At 43.3% G+C, this 21,653-nt stretch overlaps 1 long non-coding RNA gene across 1 annotated transcript in view; it reads right to left on the bottom strand.

Annotated features, from left to right (window-relative positions):
- Positions 1–1,511: 1,511 nt before the first annotated feature.
- The window catches only part of LOC144668193 (uncharacterized), a 39,589-nt gene continuing 19,447 nt past the window's right edge, over positions 1,512–21,653 (bottom strand). The window contains exons 2-3 of the long non-coding RNA XR_013573453.1: positions 19,379–19,536; positions 1,512–2,230 (exon numbers count right to left, since the gene is read on the bottom strand). This is a non-coding gene — a long non-coding RNA (uncharacterized LOC144668193). The remainder of the gene's footprint in view (positions 2,231–19,378; positions 19,537–21,653) is intronic.

Below are 21,653 nucleotides of genomic sequence, written 5' to 3'. Positions count from 1 at the left end.
TTGAGTAGGTTAGGCTTGTACTCATTGGAGTTTAGAAGCAACCTTATTGAAACATATAAGATTCTTAGGGGGCTTGACAGGGTAGATGCTGAGAGGCTGTTTCCCCTTGTGAGAGAGTCTAGGACCAGAGGACATAATCGCAGAGTAAAGGGCTGCTCATTTAAAACAGATGAGGAGGAATTTCGTCTCTTGAGGGTAGTGAATCCGTGGAATTCTTTACCGCAGATGGTTGTAGAGGCTGGGTGGTTAAGTATATTCAAGGCAGAGATAGACAGATTTTTAATCAGTAAGGGAATCAAGGTTATGGGGAAAAGGCAGGAAAGTGGAGTTGAGGATTATCAGATCAGCCATCATCTCATTGAATGGCGGAGCAGAATCGATGGGCCGAATGGCTGACTTCTGCTCCTATCTTATGGTCTTATTCATTCTGGCATCCTTCCATGGAGTGGGGGCATCCATTGGTTCATAGCTGCATCTTGGCAAGAGATGTAAAGCAGAAAGCAGCAAAACTACCTGTCAGGCAGAAGAAGCTCCCATGTTGTAGACCCCAGAACTACAGGTGTCAGTTGCCACATGCCCTTGAAGATTGACCTCAGAGCCTTCACATGTGTTTACTGTTCTTCAGATGTCCTATTTTTCAGGTGAGTGCCCTTAAGGTCTGTGTTCCAAACTCCAAAGTCATTGACAGCTTTCTCCTCCAAATCCACAGGGAATATGACAAGTCCTCACCCACAGCCCATGTATCCGGTTCCTTTGTGGCTCTGTGAGTTATCTGGTCTCATATCCTCACCACCAATAATATCTCATTCCCCCAAGGTGAAAGAATCTGAACTGGCTCCTGGGATTGAGACAGCAATTTCCCCAAGGAGTCAGTTGGTGAGTGAGAGGCAGACCGTGAAGGATCTGGTGACTCTAAGTTGAAGCTGCCCCAATTATCATCCTCTACTCCCTCATCATCATTGTCAAAATGAGGGAAAACTATGTCCCCAATTCCTCCTTCTCCTATCATCATCTTCCTCCTCCTGAATGCCCCAAAGCTGTGATGGGTCCACAGAAAAGGGGTGGAAGAGTTGAGAATGGGTCAGCACCAGCCCCTAGGGATAAAGGAAACAGAGGAGGGGATGGAAGTTTGAGATTGTGTGGTGCTTCACAGGGATGCCATGGTGACAATGTCAATGCTCAGTCACTAACCCGGCAACCTCACCACCTCTGATGGCTAGAGTTGAGTAAATACTCTGTAGCTTAATGGCATTGTCCTCAAAGAGTTAATGGGTTTAAAGGTGGGGTGCCCTCTCTGATGGTCTGCCCCTGGTGGGCATTATTTGCCCTGCGAGAAGACAGGTATATGATGGTAAGGCTAGCAGTTGAGGAGTGAATGCCAAGTAGATTGGGAAAGGTGTAGGGAGAGAGGTAAGGCTGTTAAAGTGGAGAGTGGGTTATGGGTTCTGCATAATTTGTGGTTTGATTTCCACTTTGAGTAGTATCTGGATCTCTCTTCAGGTAACTTCAGTAGGTTTCTTCAAAGCTCCTTTATTTACACTCAAGTACAGAATCACAGAACTGTTACAGTGCAGAAGGAAGCCATTCGACCCATTGTGTCTGCACCAGCTCTCCAAATGAGCATCATGACTCAGTGCCATTCTCCTGCTTTTTCTCCACACCCTTGTACATTGATTCTATTCTAAGCTTTGTGGTAAGTACATCTCTCTCTTGTACAGCCAATCCAACTTTCTTCTTAATCTTTTATGACTGCTGATGTCACTGAAACATCATGACACACATCGCCAACTCATTACCATAACTATTAACCCAATATTTTACATTGCATGCTAGCTACTTTGTAAAGAGAGCTGTGTACAGAATCGGAGCTACCCTTAACCAGAATATAGAGTGAAGGATTGGTTCTGCTTTAAGAGGTTCAAGAATGTGCTGGTGCCCCGGGTGACAAAGATGGAGAGAGTGCTCAATGCGCCCCTAATAAGATGGTGGCACTAATCTGCAGTTCTCAGGGTGAGGGAGTTGGTACTCTGCCACTCCCATCTCTCTCCATGCATCATGAGTTTTATTGCTGCCAGCCTCAATACCCAGGAGTCTGTGACCTCTGTTTTACTTTCAGAATTCTCCATAATATCTTGGCACTCTCTGTCAACAAGGTTTTATGTTCTTCTCCTGGTCCGGGTTCTGTCCTCTTTCCCTGTGGGCACAGACGGTGCTTGACTGGACATTCATCCTGTATGAAAATAATTATAAAAATTGTTGATGAAGTTATTTGAGAGTGTAGTGAAAGAGCCCAACACTGCTTCTCACTTGCTTCTTTCACCCCAGCCTACTGCTGAGGATTGCGTACTGAATTGACTTATTAAACTCTGCACAGGAATTTCCAGACAGTTCAGTGTTTACACTAGTTTTATGATGATATCTGCCCCACCCAGAATTCAAACCAGAAGACCCGGGAATAAAAACAAAAATACCTGGAAAAACTCAGCGGGTCTGACAGCATCTGCGGAGAGGGATACAGTTAAAGTTTCGAGTCCGTATGACTCTCCATCACAACACGTAGCTCCCAATCACCAGCAGGGGAAAGGTGTTATAAAAGGTGTCTCACTGGCGTAATTCATTTCAATGAAGCATTAGAATTAAGTCTTGTTGAAACAAAAGGGTTTCAGCATCAGTGGGGGTGAGGCCAAAGTAGAGGTGGCCAGTGTTGAAAGATGGAAATCAATAACCTGGGCAATGCATGTCAGATATGGCTTGAAGCTCAGCTCCTGGTACAACAATACACTGAAGTTACTTGTGATGTGGTCTGATCAAGGGGCCAGCCAGGTTATTGTTTGGAGGAGGGGGCAGAGGTAGGGGGCGGGGGATTTGGGGCAGGGTGGCAGGGTAGGGAAAGGGCACAGAATCGTTGGCGGAATGTCAGGCAAATGGGCTGATGGAAGAAAGATGGCTGTGTAATGTTGGTACAGGTGATGTTGGTCATTTGGTGTATGGGAACTGACACTTCATCATCCTGCACTCACAGCGATATTGGTTCCTGGTCTGGCAACACCGCAATTTTAAAATCCTCAGCCTAGTTTTCAAATCCCTCCATACTCTTGCCCCTCCCGATCTCTGTAACTTTCCCCAGCTCTATGACTCTGTTTCCTGTGTGCTCTTCCAATTCCTGCCTCCTGTGCATCCCTGGTGCATCATTGGCTGTCCCTTCAGCTGCCTCAGCCCTAAGCTCTGGAATTCCCTCTCTAAACCTTTCTGCCTCTCCAATCTCTCACCCCTAAATCCAAGCTGTTGTTGTTGATTATGGGACAAATGTTGGCCAGAACTCCTTGCTCTTCTTTAAATCTTTTTTTATTATTCGTTCATGGGATATGGACATTGCTGGACAGGCCAGCATTTATTGCCCATCTCTAAATGCCCTTTAAAGGTGAGCTGCCTCCTTGAACCGCTGCAGTCCATCTGGTGTGGGTACATCCACAGTGCTGTAAGGAAGGGAGTTCCAGGATTTTGACCCAGCGACAGCAAAGGTACAGCGTTATAGTTCCAAATCAGGATGGTAAGTGGCTTGGAGGGGGACTTGCAGGTGATGCTGTTCCCATGTATCTGCTGCCCTTGTCCTTCGAGATGGTAGAGGTCATAGGCTTATACAGTCTGACCAATGGAAGGAAGTATCTCCTTCAACTGACCTAAAACAATCGTCAATGGTGGTTTGCCATTGCCTTCCACTCTCAGGGAGAGAGTGAGGAAACAGGCCCCAAGTCTACCTCAGCCTGAACAGCAATCAAACCCGCACTGTTGGCATTATTCTGAACAACACGCTGGCCATCCAGCCTAATGAACTAACTAACCCCCAGTATAACATATACCATCCTGCAAACGAAATGACACTACAATACTGTTTTTCCTAGTAACACCTTCCCTATAAAGAGAAGCTGTTTAACGTATAAATGGGCTAAACTGCTATTATTCACAGTTAATGCTTTAAAAGCCCCATCCCCACCGAACAACACAATCATGTTTACCAATGTGGCCATATGTTGTAACAAATGTCAGAGGACTCAGCGACACACAATGGAAGCCATTGATATGGCCATATCCCAGCTGAATGGTTTGATCTTCCACTTACATCAGAATTTATGGCTGAAGCCTGCATATATCTGCATGGTCATTCTTAGCAGTATCCAGTCTATGCCAGCCATCAGCAAAATCGGAACAGGCATGTTTAATTAACCCTGCTGTGTGCCAGTTGAACCTCTTAACAGTTATGACCCATCATATTTTTTTTAAAAGATTTCTACAAAAGTAAAATTATGTGATTTACATTATAGTTTGAAATGTTACTGCCGCTGTTACAAACTCCACTTATTCATAAATCATTCTTCCATCAGTATTTCAATAGAAGTGCAAATCCAATTACTTTATAGTCTTACTGTAACAGGCTATAGTCTCCCTCTGGAATATTGGAGCAGAATTATATATACACACCAAAACACCTAGGACTGTGAGTGCTAGCATAGTCACTGAACTAACAACACAAGGGCTTGAATTAATGATGGGGAGAGAGGAGTTCAAATCCCACCATAGCCGCTAAGTAAATTAAGTTTTGTCAATTAATAAGCCTGGAATTAAAGTTACTATCAGTAATGGGAACTACAGGATTTTCACCAAAAACCCATTTGGTTTACTAATATCCTTTAGGAAAGGAAACCTGTTGTCCTTATACAGTCTGACCAATGTAAGAGTCCACAGCAATCTGGTTGACTCTGAAATGATCTAATAAGCCACCTAAAAGGCAACTCACCACCACTTTCTCAAAGGCAATTGGGGATGGGCAATAAGCACTGACCTTTCCAGCGATACCCATATGCCTGGAATAAATGAATAAAGCATTTCTTGAGCTTTGCTGAAAAAAGAGACATGCTTTCTAAGCTTTTCATCTTGCACTCATCAGAGCAGATTGCAAGAAGGCCAACAGTAAAAGCAACAACAATTTCCACACAAGAAGAGATTGCTGGTTGGTTGGCAAGTTGATTCTGATTGGTGGAGGCGTTGCCATGGAAAATGTAGCAGGGTACAATTAAATACCAAGCTTTTGATAAAATTCAAACCAGACAGACCAACTCTGATTGGTCAATGCCATGGCAATGCCTTGACCAATCAGAGTCGTCTTGCCTGGTTTGAATTTGAACTAAAGCTTGGTAGTTAACTGTACCCTGCTGCACTCACCATGGCACGCCTCTACCAATCAGAGTCCACTTGCCAATCAATTAGCATTCTCTTCTCATGCAGTATAAATTATTGTTCCCTTTACTGTTGGTAATCTTGTGATCTGTCCTGATGAGTGCAAGATGAAAAGCTTAGACAGCATGTCTCTTTTCTCAGCAAAAACATTTCTAGCTCTGATGGGCCAGTCATTATATGTTATAGTTAAAGATATTTAGGTATTAAAGCCAATTTAATGCTCCAGTAGCACACTCAATGATTTTTTTTTTTACAAAATTTTGATTCTTTATTTGCACCTGACAAAACATTTTTCACAATTTTTTAACATATCGTCTATTCTAACAATAAGCCCTTTCATAGTGCTTGCTATGAAATCACTATCAATTTGGCTATCACATTTTAAAATGCTGCACTCTGAGTGATGAAAACAGCTGTATTGCTTTAATGTAACTTGGAGAAAGCCCACAAGCAGCAGAATGAATGACAAATTCTGAATGTTCGATACCAATATTTTTCAAATGTGCAGAATCCCAAATCCTGATTTTGAACGTATTTAGTTGAGTGCTGAGTGAAACTTAATGCTCTGATAGAAGACATTGATAAAAAGAACAGATACAAATTAGTTTCATTTTTTCTTATGCTATTTAATGGGCCATAACTTCCAAGATCCAGGACATCAGATTGGGGGGAGGGGGTGGGATGAGGGGGTGGGGTGGGGAGGGGTATCCCAAAGATGTGCTGAGGAACCCCCCCCCTTCCCCCTACAGCCCTCAGAAGTTCCCAGGTACGGTTTGCACAGCAATTGCCCAGAAAGTGCAAACTTCTGGTGGGCAATTGTTCTGCTCTGTGAGCCATCTGAAAATGTGATTTAAATTGCAAACTTCGGGTGGTTCCAATTGTGTCACATCTGTAGTTACCCAGAAAAAGTGAGAAGAATTAAAACGTCTTCTGGGTAAATATTGCACAAATCTGCTCAGATCCCCCCCACGCACGCCTCCCACACTTCAAAACCCACAGGGCCCTCCAAGTACTGCCCCGCTGCAGGACTCACCCAACACCCCAATGCCACCAACACTCACTGACTACCCCCCCACAGGACTCACCCCCACCCCCAAGGCAATACCCCACTCCCCCACTGACTGGAATTTCCTAACCCACAGGACTCCCCCCACCCCATAGGGACTCTTTCCCACACCCCCCCCACCCCCTACCCTGGCCAGGCCTGAGTCTCACCCCCATCACCTCCAGGGCAGGACGCCACCTGACACCACCGCCCACCCCCCCTAAAGTGGGATCTGACCAACGCTCTCCAAAGACCCGACCCAACCCAACCTGACCCAACAACACCCCTCCTCAAAGCCTAACCCGACAAACCCGAAGATATAACCTGACTACACCACCCCAAAGCCTGACCCATCCTGACTCAACACCCCCCAAAGTCTGAACCGACACCCTCCACCAAGGCCTGACACAACCACTGCACCCCCCCACCCACCCCCGCCAAGGCCTGATCTGACCCCCGACCCAACTGCCGCCCCCCGCAAGGCCTGACTCGGCCCCCACCCCACCAACCGCCCAGCCCGATCCAAGCCAAATCCCCTTGCGAACAAGGCCCAACCCTACACCCACCACCCCCATGGCCTGACCCAACAACCCCCAACAAGGCCCGACTCATACTGGCCCAAAAAAGGCTCAACCCCTGACCACCCCCCACCCCGACCCCCTCTACCCTTCTCCAATCCTACCCACTTACCCTATACATTTACCTTGTCAAAGACCCTTCAACTTATCTGGTTTACTGCAGCTAGTGGCGTAAAAAAGGGGTGTGACTTACTTACCTGCAACTCTACAGACCTTCAACATGAGGCCCTGGGGATCCCCTGCACCATATCGATCTCACCTGGCCTGAGTCGGAAGGTTGGACTAAATACGATCGTCTGGATGTTCAAGTAAGAGCTTTCGAGTGGAGCGGCATTCAACTCAATTGTCACTCCATTGGAAATTCTGGTATATTTTTTGGACCTCACTCCAAAACCATGCATCCTGAGCATGAGGGTCAAGATGCCTATTTAATGATTTACTGAAGGACAGCTCTAGAAAAGATTTACATAAATTGTAAGATTTTTATTCAAAACTTGTGCTTTATACCTCTGGCCATGAAGGAAATATGAAAGGAACTGCAAGGCAGAATGTTAATTTTTATAGCCGTGCCCCAGTTTTGTCTGTTTTAGTTTGTATAACGTAAGCCAGATAAACAGCTTGCATCTTTGTCTTTTTTTTAATGATTTGATATTGTAGCGACTGTAAGGGGCTGGCCTCAGTGAAGCCACTTCCGCAACTGAATAAATGCAATTACTACATCACACCCAGCTGACTGCTGTCCCCAGTTGTGAGAGAGAAACAGATAAATGAGCAAGCAGCGACATCACCTCCAGCTCAGCTACAGGAGATCTGCTGGCACTTCCAACAAACCAACTAGTTAGTATTAAGCCCTGAGTATATGAGCTATGAGAGATCTTACCATGCAAAAGAATCAAAAACAAACACTTATTTTTACTTTCTGCTCCTCGCAGGTAATTAAAACTGCGCCGGAACAGTGTAAACAGTTGAGCATTTTAACCTGTTTGCAGTTTCTTCTTACAGTAAGGATGGATACAGGAAGAATGTGCAGGGTTACGAGAAGAAAAAGAGAGACGTTAGGGTGAGATGATGGTATAGTAGTAATGTGACTGGACTAGTAATCCAGAGACCCAGGCTAATGCTTTGGGGACCTGGGCTCAAATCCTATCATGGTCGTTTCTGGAGTTTAAATTCAATTAATAAAATCTATAATTGAAAGCTACTATCGATGATGGTGATCATGAAATTATCATCAATTGTTGTAAAAACTCACCGGGTTCACTTAATGACGTTTAGGGGAAATCTGCCCTCTTTACCTGGTCTGGCGTACACGTGACTGTGACTCCAGACCCACAAAAATATGATTGACTCTTAAATGGCCTATCAAAACACTCAGTTCAAAGGCAATTAGGGATTGGCAACAAATGCTGGCCTTGCCAGCGAATGCCCACATTCCACGAAAGAATAAATGCCCAAAAAATGGCACTGGGTGCATGGCTCATTCGGAGAGCCAGCACAGACGCAATGGGCTGAATGGCCTCCTTGTGTGTTGTAACAATTCTGTAACTTCTTGTACAGCATTGGGGTTGTGTGTAAATCTAAAGGATCAATCTGAGTTAAGTCTAATACAGGCAACCTGGAGCATTGGCCAAAAATACCAATTCAGGCATCGACATTATCATCAGAAATAACAATTTCAAATAATAGGGAAGAGAAGAGATTTGTAGGCAAAGAGATTTACAATGACAATGCGCATCTATCCAAACATAATAAAACACCTGAGATGTTTCATAGGAGCACAACTGGACAAAATTTGACTCCAAGCCTTATATAAGGAGATGTTAGGCTAGGTGACCAAAAATTGGATCAGCGAGGCAGATTTGAAGCAACATCTTAAAGGAGGAGAGTGAGGTAGAGGAGCGAAGAGGTTCGGGGGTGGGGCGGAATTCCAGGGTTTAGGGCCTAGGCAATTGAAGGCCAGGCTGCCACTGGTGGAGCAACAAAAATCAGGGATACTCAAGAGTCCAGAATTGGAGCAGCACAGAGATCTTGGAGGGTTTTAGGGCTGGAGGAAGTTACAGAGATAGGGATGGCATGAGGCTGTGGAGGGATTTGAAAACAAGGATGAGAATTTTAAAATCAGGATGCTGGCAGATGGGATCCAATGTAGTGGATGAATGAGACCTGGTGCAAGGGAGGGTATAGGAAGCAGAGCTTTGAGTGTGTTCACTTTTACAGGGGATGTTGGGAGGCCACTTAGGAGAGGATTGGAAAATTAATAGGACTGAAATAATTGAAGAGATGAACCATTCGGAGATAACCTGGGAGAACATTAACATTGGGAGTCAAAGATGGGGGGGATGGGGCATTAGAAAATACATTAGGACTGTTCTTGCTGTCAATAAATTATCGTGTGAAGAGGAGAGATAGAGTGTGTGGTTCTGGGCAATGAATTGAGACAAGTGACCTGAAGGAGGGGTAAATATTTAGGGGCCAGCGATGACAACTAATTAGGCTTGCAATTAACTTTGAAAGAAGAAAAACCAAAATCAAAAACAAAAGTGTTGCACTGGATAAGACCAATGTTTGAAGAGTTGAGGTGGGAGCCTGCGCCAGGTAATTTGGATGTACAAGATCCCATCGTTCTATTCAAAGAAGAGAAATGGAGCTCTCCCAGTGTCCTGCTTAACATTTATCCCCTAACCAGTATCAACAAAACTGCTGGGGGCATACTAACTTTATGAAAAGTGCTGGATAAATGTATGTTATTTTGTTCCATATCAAATGCAAGAGATGGCCAAAGAGAGGAAGGGGGTACTAAGAGAAATTGTAGGCAGTCTTACAGTACAGATTGAAAAGTTGGCACAGATACTTAAGAAGTCTCCATCTGTGGAGATATCACTAAAAATAGCCATTTGACCCATCCTCCATTGATTTCTGGGTTTGAGCACAAAAATCAAGGCTGTCACTCCGTGCAGTACTGAGGCAGTGCTGCACTGTTGGAGGTGCCGTCTCTTGGATGAAATGTCAAACTGAGGCCCCATCTGCCTGCTCAGGTGAATGTAAAAGATCCCATGGCGCTATGTTGAAGAAGAGCAGGGGAGTTATCCCCAGTGCCTTAGATAGTTTTTATCCCTCAGTCAACATCACAAAGAGAAACAGATTATCTGATTGTTGCCACATTTACCGTTTGTGGGAGCTTGTTGTGCACAAATTGGCTGCCACATTTCCTACATTAGAAAAGTGACGACACTTCAAAAGTACTTTTGGCTATACATCGCTTTGAGTCACCTGGTGGCTGTGAAAGTCCTATATAAATGCAAATTTTCTTTTATTTCTCTTTCAAAGTGTATGCCTACAGTACCAGTAACCTTTCCAAAATGACTTGCGATTAAAAGTGTGTGGTTCTCGGCAATGAATTTGCACACTTGCATCTAAGCAAAAGAAAAAGCAGGGGTCCTACATAGTATATTGCTAAATGAGAGAATAGGAGAGCCTGCAAGAGAGTAATGAGCCCTATCAGAAAGTCACGCCTGTTACAATCTCTCAGAATCTATCAGCCGGTCAGTCCATGGTCCTTCAGGGTTAGATGTTGCGCAAATTTTATGAGACCTAATTGCACGAGTAGGGCCTAGTACACAGCTAGCAAGGACCCCACAATTGTGAGCATACTGTCTATATTTTCCAATCCCATCTGCTGCACATAAGGCTTCAGCAGCATTGGGACATCAGAACAGAAACAGGCCATTCAGCCCCTTGAGCCTCTTCTACTACTCAAACAGAATAAGGCTGTTGTCTTAACTCCATTAACTTGCTTTGGTTCTGTAGCCTTTAATACCTTCACCTCACGACAGTCTATCAAGTGCAGTTTTGAATTTTTCAATTGACCCCCAGCTTTTTGGGGGGCAAGCGTTCCAGACTTGGGGCAGAAGAAGATTCACTCAAAACGAACTCCCCTGTGTTATAAGCACCAAAGTGGAGCTGGGCAATGGAATAGTATTCATGCCAAGCATTTCTTCTGAAGTAGTGAAACAATCAAAATGTTAGTCGTCTTCAGACTTTGACAATCAAAATTCAGAGGCTCAAAACTGTAACTTGCTGATATAACTTGCTCAGCTTGATAACTGCCAGTAACTGTGAACAACACTGATCATCAAAGTCTAATTAATCTTAATGAACAAAGGCAAAAAGTAGCCATCTCCTGTCTTCCATTTTGAAATTTAGTGAAGACTGGCCTTCATTTTAACCCTAGCTATTTTGAAACCAAGCCAAAGTTAAAGACACAAATTTCTATTTTGTCAGAGTAGACTGGTTTTACTTATGTTCAAGACTGTGTTAAATTGTTTATTGTGTGATTTTTTTTGTTGAGATTTAACCCTATCAATGGCACTCGAGGTTTCCAGAAGATATTAGGAGCCATCATATTACCTGAAGTAGTGGATAGCTACATTCAGATCGCAAAAGCAACAAACCTCCTGCTGTGCTCCTGCCACTCAATGGCTCAGAGACACTCAGAGACTCAAAGGTATTGGCATCGGCTCAGGATTCCTTAGTTTCCAACTCCCGTCTTTGTGAAAAGTCATGCCTAGACTTGGCACATTTACAAATGGCACAAGGGGGATGTGTCACAGAAGACTGAAACACTGACTCACTGTACTACACTGCCACCAGTCTATAATTGTTTATGCACATACTGTTACAATTTTACACCAAAGTTTTAGTATGCATCTGGTGGTTTTACATGAGTTCAATGTGTGTGTGTGTGTCCCACACTTCAAGATGTGCCATGACATTCGCACAAACAACAATTAATGCCAGTGATATTTTTACTAAAGGTTGATTGAGAAATAATCAGAATTTGGATCCTGAATACTCTGCCTCGTATACAGTCCGAGGCTCAGCTCGCGGTATATTAACATTATCTAATGAGTAGTTCTGAACAATATGACATTGCAGACAATCTGTAAACAACCATGTAATGAAAGCAAAGATTAGCATGGGGGAGAAGTCAGGCTAAATGAATCTAATTAAAAATGAAGCAATTGTTTTGTTCTATTTCAGTTACTAAATTTAGTCACTAAATCTAAACCTACAGGGGAAAAGTGTGTTAAATTGTAACGACTCGAGTATAACAGGTTGAAGGGTAATCTGGTGAAGGTGTTTAAGATGATAAAAGGATTAAACAGGCTAGCTACAGAGAAACTATTTCCTCTGGTGGGTGAATCAAGAACAAAGAGATTTAATCTTGAAATTAGAGGCTGGTTATTAAGAGGAAAATCAGAAAGAAAATGCTCTTTCAAACAAAAGGTAGTGAAACCCTGAACCCTCTCCCTTCAAAAGGCTGGAGACATTGGGATAATCGGAGCTTTCAAGACTGAGATTGATATATTTTTGTTGGTTTTTGGCATCTCAAGGGATGTGGAGTTAAAGTGGGTAGTAGAGCTGAGGTACAAATCAACCATCATCTGACTGAATGGCAGAGCACACTCAAGAGGTTGGACTTTGTAGGGTGGACAGGAAAGGGTTACCATTGTCATTTCCACTGCCTAAGCCATTGCCAGATGGTGTCCCTGAAGGAAAAAAAAGTTCAAAATTGTCAAATCCCAGTAAAAAAATCAGTAATACTGGCACCAGTAATACCGGAGTTCCATTTTAAGGTATACAAGACCAGTCCGGACAAGTTTTATTGGTTTTCCCTTTGTCTGGTTTTATTTCTCTATGACTTTTCTGTGGTGGTTTGGTACAACTGTGTGCCTTGCAGTTAAGAGTCAACCACATTGTTGTGTGTTTGGGGTCACGTGTAGTTTAGGTCATGTAAGAACAGCAGATTTCTTTGCCTGAAGGACATTAATGAACCAGATGGCTTTTTACATCCAGCAATGATGACAAATGACAGTTTATGATATTATTGTTGATTATTGATATTCAATTGTTTTTTAATTAAATAATTGAATTTAAATTCCACCAGTTGCCATGGTGAATGTTTGTGGATGTGGTGCCAATCAAGCGGGCTGCTTTGTCTTGGATGGCGTCAAACTCCTTGAATATTGTTGGAGCTGCACTCATCCAGGCAAGTGGGGAGTATTCCAACACACTCCTGACTTGTGCCTTGTAAATGGTGGACAGGCTTTGTGGAGTCAGGAGGTGAGTTACTCACCGCAGGATTCCCAGCCTCTGACCTGCTTTTGTAGCCATAGTATTTATATGACTAGTCCATTTCAGTTTCTAGTCAGTGTTAACCCCCAGGATGTTGATAATGGGGCATTCAGCAACGGTGATGCCATTGAATGTCAAGAGGCGATGGTTAGATTCTCTCTTGTTGGAGATGGTCATTGTCTGGCACTTGTGTGGTGTTAATGTTACTTGCCACTTGTCAGGCCAAGCCTGGATATTGTCCAGGTCCTGTTGCATTTGGACATGGACTGCTTCGGTATCTGAGGACTCGCAAAAGGGGCTGAACATTGTGCAATCATCAACGAACATCCCCACTTCTGAACTTATGATGGAAGGAAGGTTATTGATGAAGCAGCTGTAGATGGTTGGGCCGAAGACACTACCCTGAGGAACTCCTGCAGTGATGTCCTGGAGCTGAGATGACCGACCTCCAACAACCACAACCATCTTCCTTTGTGCTAGATATGACTCCAACCAGCGGAGAGTTTTCCCCCTGATTCCCATTGACTCCAGTATTGCTAGGGCTCCTTGATGCCACACTCGGTCAAATACTTCTTTGATATCAAGGCCAATCACTCTCTCCTCACCTCTGGAGTTCAGCACTTTTGTCCATGTTTGAACCAAGGTTGTAACGAGGTCAGGAGCTGAGTGACCCTGGCAGAACCCAAACCGAGCGTCAGTGAGCAGGTCATTGCTAAGTAAGTGCCACTTGATAGCACTGTTGATGGCCCCTTCCATCATTTTACTGATGATCAACAGTAGGCTGATGGGAAGGTAATTGGCCAGGTTGGATTTGTCCTGTGTTTTGTGTGCAGGACATACTTGGGCAATTTTCCACATTGCTGGGTAGATGCCAGTGTTGTAGTAATACATACACCCATCTCCATTTAGCATGCCAAACATTTGTACTAAGGCCTAAACGAATTAAATGACGAGCATGTCATTCTCAATCAGTCTGAAGAATCATCCAACATCACAGGCTACCTACACGTCATGAGGGTAATAGTCTATGATCTATAATTTAAAAGTCAGCATTCATGTTTTTCTGACATTGGTGAGTGACTTTTAAGGAGAGCTTTCATTCCACCATTTTTCATAGCAAAAACATTGAATAAAATATTCCCTACACTCCTCCTAATTACCACATGTCAATCAAGTCTGGAAACAGTGAAAGATTTCAACCTCTCGAGATTTATCTCAGAAATTCGCACTAAGAACTCAGCAACATCGAGAAGAAAGATTATTCAAATTGATAGGATGATGTAATACGGGAGCAGAAAGCTACAACAAACAGCACAGTTCACTGCTCACATCAAGATAATTAGCCTAAATCATGCTTTGCATCCCAAAGTGTTTTGCAAATCCTGATCTACTATCCAGTTTATCCTGTTCAGAAGTTGTGTAATTAGGGTCAAAGCTGATGTTGTTTGTTCGCTTGCTGTGAAATATCTGAATATCTGTGAAATATCTATGATACATAGTGAGGCTGCTTTTCAATCAGCAGTAACTTCCTGTTTTAAAATTGTAATTCGGATCTGTTTGCTGTGTACCTATTAGTCCCAGTCTACCTGAAAGCTCAGTTCTGAATTGTGGCTGGTGCAGAAATGAGCTCAGAAAAGCTGGCACAGTAATTATAGTAACAGTCCCTGGAGTGAGGAGATGGTACTTCTCACTGAGAAAGACATCATCTATTTCACACCTAATGGTGTTGTTGTTTCAAGCACTAACCACACAGACAGAAAGTCAGTGAAAGTGCTGGTTTGCTACTAATCAAACTCCGAATCACGTTATTCACAAGCTTAAATACTCTTTCAGGTGACATTGTTACAACCAGGGAAGGGGGAATAGATTGGTTTTCCTCTTTTCCCACTCCCCATTTGGTTGTCGCAGAGGTTTTGAAATTCAGTAGGATGCTGCATTGCCAATTCAGTGTACATTTGACTGTGTGCAGCTTGTAAGAATTAAGCCAGATCTAAGCCAGGTATTCTTCAGTTAAACATATAATGGGTTAGTTTTATTGTGATAAAACCCAGTCAGGAAAAAAATATTAAAAATGTGCAAATGTATCATACTCCCCACTAATGTGCGCAAACACATACTTAAACCCCAAACATTCAGAAAAAATACAACTTTATGTAGTGTAAAGGGTTAATGTTAAATATGTAAATAGAGTGTCTATGTCATCAGTGATCTAAGATCACAAGGCAACAGAGCATGTGGAGGGATGTGAAACCTCGTGCTAAGCCTTGTCCGGTATATAGTTAGAAGAATGTTTAATAAAAGATAACATTTATCAACAGTCTTGCCTCCATCAGTCCATATTGATCCTGTCCAAGGCCAACCTAAGGTAACACCCCCAAGATGATAACAGGTGGTGCAACGGTAAATGCAACAGGAAAAGCACTGAGTAAAAATCCCAGCAAGACTGAAGACAGAGGGGAAAGAAAGTCCAGCAACGGAGAAAGCAGCAAGTAAAATGGCTGCAAGGAAAGGGCAGTGTGGGGAAAATGTCAACAGAACTTGAAGAAAGGCTAGAGTGAAGAAAGGCCATGGTGAAAATCTTACCCTTACCAGACTGCTTCAACGACGTGAAAGACCTGGATCAAGTCGAGAAGTGGCAGAACTGGCATTGTAGGTTTACCAAGTACAGGACCACTTTGGAACTAGCAGGGAGCCTAGCAAGGAATAGGTCAGTGCCCTTCTCTATGCCATAGGCAGCACTGCAGATGATGTATTGGTCAGTGAGGGCATTAATAAAGAAGTGGCAACATAGGAAGATGTTATAAAAGCTTTTGATACGTATTTCAGCCTTAGAAGGATCACAGTCATAGCAAGGGAAAGGTTCAATGGGCATTAAGTCGAGGCCAGATAAAATAAAGTTGCATAAGTAAACCAAAGTAAAATAAAGCTAACGCAAGGGAAATAACTTGAAGCCATGACAGGACAGCTTGGTCATGTAGAATGTGTGTCTTGTAATATGTGGGAAGTTGTGAATGCTACCAGCGTCCTAGATGACCATTGTGCAGGAAGTGTCACCAGCTGCAGAGCCTTAAGCTCCGGGTTTTGGAGCTCGACTGGTAGCTGGAGTCACTGTGGCACATCCACGAGGCTGGGAGCTAAGTGGATAGCACATTCAGAGAGGTGGTCACGCCGCAGCTTAGGAACCTGGAGGCAGAAAGGGAAAGGGTGATTGCCAGGCAGTCCAAGAAAATTCAGCAGCTAGTGCAGGAGTCTCCTGGGGTCCCGCTCACCAATCGGTTTTCTGTTTTGGATGCCAGTGAGGGCATTGGTTCCTCAGAGGAGTACAGTCAGAGCCAAGTTTGTGGCACCACAGGCAACTCTGCTGTACTGGAGGGGAGAAAGAAATGGGGAAGAGCAGTAGAAATAGGGGATTTGTTATTTAGGGGGACAGACAGGTGTTTCTGTGGCCATAGGCATGATTCCAGGATGGTATGTTGCCTCCCTGGTACCAGGGTCAAGGATGTCACAGAGCGGCTGCAGGACATTCTTCTGGGTAGGGTGATCAGCCAGAGGTCGTGGTCCACGTTGGTACCAATGACTTAGGCAGAAAAGGGGCTGAGGGCCTGAAAGCAGATTTTAGGGAGCAAGGAAGCAGATTGAAAAGCAGGACCGCTAAAGCAATAATCTCAGGATTACTCCCAGTCCCACTTGCTAGTGAGTATAGAAATAGGAGAATTGAGCAAATAAACATATGGCTGGAAAGCTGGTGTAGGAGGGAGAGCTTCAGATTTCTGGGGCATTGGGACTGGTTCTGGGAAAGGTGGGAGCTGTACAAGCCCGACAGTCTACACCTGAACAGGATTGGGACAAATATCATTTGCAAGTGCTGTTGGGGTGGGTTTGAACTAAATTGGCAAGAGGTGGGAGCCTGGGAGTAAATTCAGAGCAGGGAACAGGAGATAGAGAATTAATGAGTGACTCTGAAAGACAGAAGCAGCACAGGTTAAAAAGTGTGCAGCACAGGAACTTGGCAGCGTTAAAAGGTATATATGTAAATACAAGGAGCATAGTAAATAAAGCAGGTGAGCTGAGGGCACAGATAGACACAGGGCAGCATGATATCATCGTTATAACGGAAACTTGGCTTAAGGAGAGGCAAAAATGGCAGCTCAGCATCCCTGGATATAGATTTATCAGGCAGGATAGGGAAGGGGATAAAAATAGTGGGGGTGTAGCATTATTAGTTAAAGAATCAATTACAGTTGCGAAGAGGAGTGATATACTAAATGAAGCATCAAATGAGGCCATACGGGTTGAGCTCAGAAATAAAAAAGGGGCAGCCACACTGCCAGGAGTGTACTATAGACCCCCAAATAGTGGCAGGGAATTAGAAGCATAGAAACATAGAAACTAGGAGCAGGAGTAGGCCACACAGCCCTTCGAGCCTGCTCCACCATTCAATATGATCATAGCTGATCCTCTATCTCAACGCCATATTCCCACTTTCTCTCCTTACCGCTTGATGACCCTCGTATCCAAAAATGTATCAATTTCTTTCTTGAATATACTCAGTGATCCAGCCTCCAAAACCTTCAGTGGGAGAAAATTCCATAGGTTGACCACCCCAGAGAAGAAATCTTTCCTCATCGGTCCTAAATGGCCTGCCCCGTATCCTGACATTGTGGCCCCTGGTTCTAGACTCCCCAACCAGGGGAAACACCCTCCCTGCATCTAGTCTGTCTAGCCCTGTTAGAATTTTACCATCTGTACTTTGCACAAGCCATTTCAAACCAGCTCCTCCCTCCAACCATGAGGATTTACTCGTTCGATAATTGAACACTAAACGAGGTGTTTAAGATGGTTAAAGGGGTAGATAGGACAGATAGAAACTATTTCTATCCAGTAATTCTCCAGTAAATCCAGGATTTCTGGTAATCCAGAATAATGGGGTTTAAAGTTAGAGCTAGGCTGTTCAAGGAGACGTCAGGAAGCACTTCTTCACATAAAGGGTAGTGGTAACCTGGAACTGTCCCCAAAAATTCTGCTGATACTGGGAGCTACTGAAACTTTCAAAACTGAAATTGATGGATTTTAATTAAGAGATATGGAACCAAGGCAGGGACCAGTTAACAAGTTGGTTAGATGACTTGTGTTTGGATCAGATTAAAAAGCCAACAGCACGTGGTTTGACTCAGGGCCTGCCTCTTCACCCAACCCATAGTAAACAAAATCACAGCACTTTGGTTGCTGAACCACAGCAATCACCAAGGACCTGCCTTCAGGCAGTGAACACAAAAAGAATATGGAACAAAAAATGTTGTTAAGACAGAGATCAGCCATGATCTAATTGATTGGGGGAAAGGCTCAGAGGGCTGAATGGCTTCTTCCTGTCACTCTGAGCAATCCCACAAGATATCCACTGCTACATGGGAAGGAAGTCAGTCTCAGGGTTACTGAAAATCCACAATATCCCCTAACATCCTTAGCAATTGTTAACTAAGGATGGGAAATAAATTTGATCTTACCGGCAAGCATACCCAAGAATATCTTTTTTTTAAATTAAGAAACAAATTTGAGGTTGTCTTAAGGTGTTTTGCAATGGAGTGTATGTTAGCGTAGTGGCTATGTTCCTAGTACGTACTTATATTACATATTCTAGAGAGCACCAGTTTGAATCCCACTACAAAAAGTTGAGATTTTAAATTCAGTTAAAAAAATTTGTAAATAAAAAAACCAGTATTTGTAAAAAGGTGTTGTAAAATCCTAACTGGTTCACAACTGCCCTTAGGAAAGGAAATCTGCCTTCTTTACTCAGTTTATTTGTGAACTAGTTTTGACGTGTAATCAATGTTGTAAGGTCGGAAATGCAGCAGCCAATTTGTGCACAGCAAACATCTACAAACAGCAATGTGATAACGCCTAGAAAAATCTGCTTCCTTTTGTGATGTTAATTGGGGGAATAAATTTGTCCAAAACAACAAGAATTACTCTCCTACACTTCTTTGAGCAGTCAAATAGGGTCTCTGCTTAAAGTCTGATCAGAAAAGACAGAGCATCACTTCCTCAGTACCACACTGGAGTGTCAACCTTGATTTTTGTGATAAAGCCCTGAAGTGGGACCTGACACTGAACTCTGTGACCCATTGTGCCCCACAGCTGATACAGCAGGTGGTGAAAGGCACTATATAAATACTGTCCTTCTCAAAAGAAAGTTATGGATCTCCTGCGTTTACAGTCACAGCATTTTATATTTTATTAGACAGTACTGGCCTTCCATCAGAAATATCTAAACACAGGTGTTTTACTGCTGGTCACATTTTTTTTAAAATAAGGAATGCATGTCCAACTTTTTCCTTGTGTTCTTTTAAGAGAATCATGTGCCATTATTTGAGAAACTAATACTTACGAGTACATGTTGATAGTGACTTTTCCTTCTTCCTCCTGCTCCTCCTCCTCATTCCAGTCCTCAGCCTGGACCCTCTGGTAACGCAACCCGGAGGCCGAAATCATCTCTTCCCTCGATTACTAACTCCCTCTCAGAAGAGCAAATACGTAGACAGATTTCTGAGTGCAAAAATAGTAGGGCAGTAATTATTGGGGACTGCAACTACCCTAATATCAATTGGAATACGAACAGTGTGAAGGGCACAGAGGGCACAAAATTCTTGAACTGCATTCAAGAGAACTTTTTTAGCCAGTGCGTAACAAGCCCAACGAGAGGGGTGCGATTCTAGATTTAGTCTTAGGAAATGAATCTGGGCAAATGGACGAAGTAGCAGTGGGGGGCCATTTTGGAGATAGTGACCATAATACAGTTAGATTTAGCATCACTATGGAAAAGGACAAAGATAGAACAAGAGTAAAAGTTCTAAATTGGGGAAGACAAATTTTACCAAAGCTGAGAGGTGAGCTGGCAAGAGTGGGCTGGATGCAGCTGTTCAAAGGAAAAACAGTGTTAAATCAGTGGGAGGCATTCAAAGGCAAAATTCTATGGGCACAGTGTAGACATGTCCTCACAAAGGAAAAGGGTGGTACTGCCAAATCTAGAGCCCCCTGGCTATCCAGAAGCATACAGGGTAAGATAAAGCAGAAAAAAGAAAGCTTATGACAGTCACAAAAGACTTAATACTGCAGAAAGCCTAGAGGAGTATAGGAAGTACAGGGGTGAAGTAAAAGTGGAAATTAGGAAAGCAAAGATAGGATACAATAAAATATTGGCATGTAAAATCAAAGAAATCCTAAGATGTTTTATCAGTGCATTAAGAGCAAGAGAATAACTAAGGAAAGAATAGGACCTATCAGAGATGTACATAGTAACTTGTGGGTTGATGCAGAAGATGTGGGCAGGGCTCTCAATGAGTACTTTGTCTCTGTCTTCACTAAGGAGAGGGATGATGCAGAAATTCTAGTTAAAGAGCAGTAGTGTGAGATATTAGATACAATAAGCATAGTGAGAGAGGCAGTACTGGAGAGACTGGCATCCTTGAAGGTGGATAAATCCCCAGGACCAGATGAATTGCATGCCAGGCTGTTGAAGGAAGCCAGGGAGGAAATAGCGGATGCTCTGAGGATCATTTTCCAATCCTCATTAGATGCAGGTAATGTCCGAGGGGATTGGAGTCTGTGAACATTGTACCATTATTTAAAAAGTGTGTGAGGGATAGACCAGAAAATTATAGACCAGTCAGTCTGATTTCGGTGGTGGGTGAATTATTGGAAACAATTCTGAGAGACAGGATAAACTGTCATTTAGGAACGCATGGGTTGATCAGGGATAGTCAGCATGGTTTTGATAGGGGGAGGCTGTGTCTTACTAACTTAATAGAATTTTTTAAGGAAGTAACACGGAGGATTGATGAGGGTAGTGCAGTGGATGTTGTCTACATGGATTTCAGTAAGGCATTTGGCAAGGTCTCACATGGCAGACTGGCAAGGAAAGTGAGATCCAAAATTGGCTCAGTGACAGGAAACAAAGGGTAATGGTCGATGGACGGTTTTGCGAATGGAAAACAATTTTCAGTAGTGTTTCACAGGCCTCAGTGATGGGGACCTTCCTACTTATTGTATTTATTGATGATTTAGACTTAAAGGTGAGAGGCATGATTGGGAAATTTGGGAAATCGGGAAAGATGACGCAAAAAATTTCCGTGTAGTTGATAGTAAAGAGGATAGCTGTCAACTCCAAAATGATATCTATGATTTGGTTGAGGGGGTGGAGAAGTGGCAAATGGAATTCAATCCAGAAAAGTGTGAGGTAATGCGTTTGGGAGGGCAAACAAAGCAAGGAAATATTCAATAAATGGGAAGTTATTGAGAGGGGTTGAGGAAGTGAGAGGCCTTCAAGTGCATGTCCACAGGTCATTGAAGGTGGCAGGACAGGTGGACAAGGTGGTCAAGAAAGCATATGGAATGCTTTCCTTTATTGGGCGAGGTATCGAATACAAAAGCAGGGATGTAATGGTGGAACTGTATAAAACGCTGGTTAGGCCACAGCTGAAATTTTGTGTACAGTTCTGGTCATCAGATTACACACAGACATACATACCACATAATTGCTCTGGAAAGAGTGAAGAAGAAATTTACAAAAATGTTGCCAGGGCTTGTAAATTGCAGCCATGAGGAGAGATTGGATAGGATATGGTTGTTTTCTTTAGAACAGAAAGGCTAAGGGGTGACCTAAT

The sequence above is a fragment of the Cetorhinus maximus genome, chromosome 26 (genome assembly GCF_964194155.1).
Source record: "Cetorhinus maximus chromosome 26, sCetMax3.hap1.1, whole genome shotgun sequence".
Classification (NCBI taxonomy): domain Eukaryota; kingdom Metazoa; phylum Chordata; class Chondrichthyes; order Lamniformes; family Cetorhinidae; genus Cetorhinus; species Cetorhinus maximus.
Note: the sequence above shows the minus strand (reverse complement) of the source record. Positions and strands in the feature narration are given on the sequence as shown.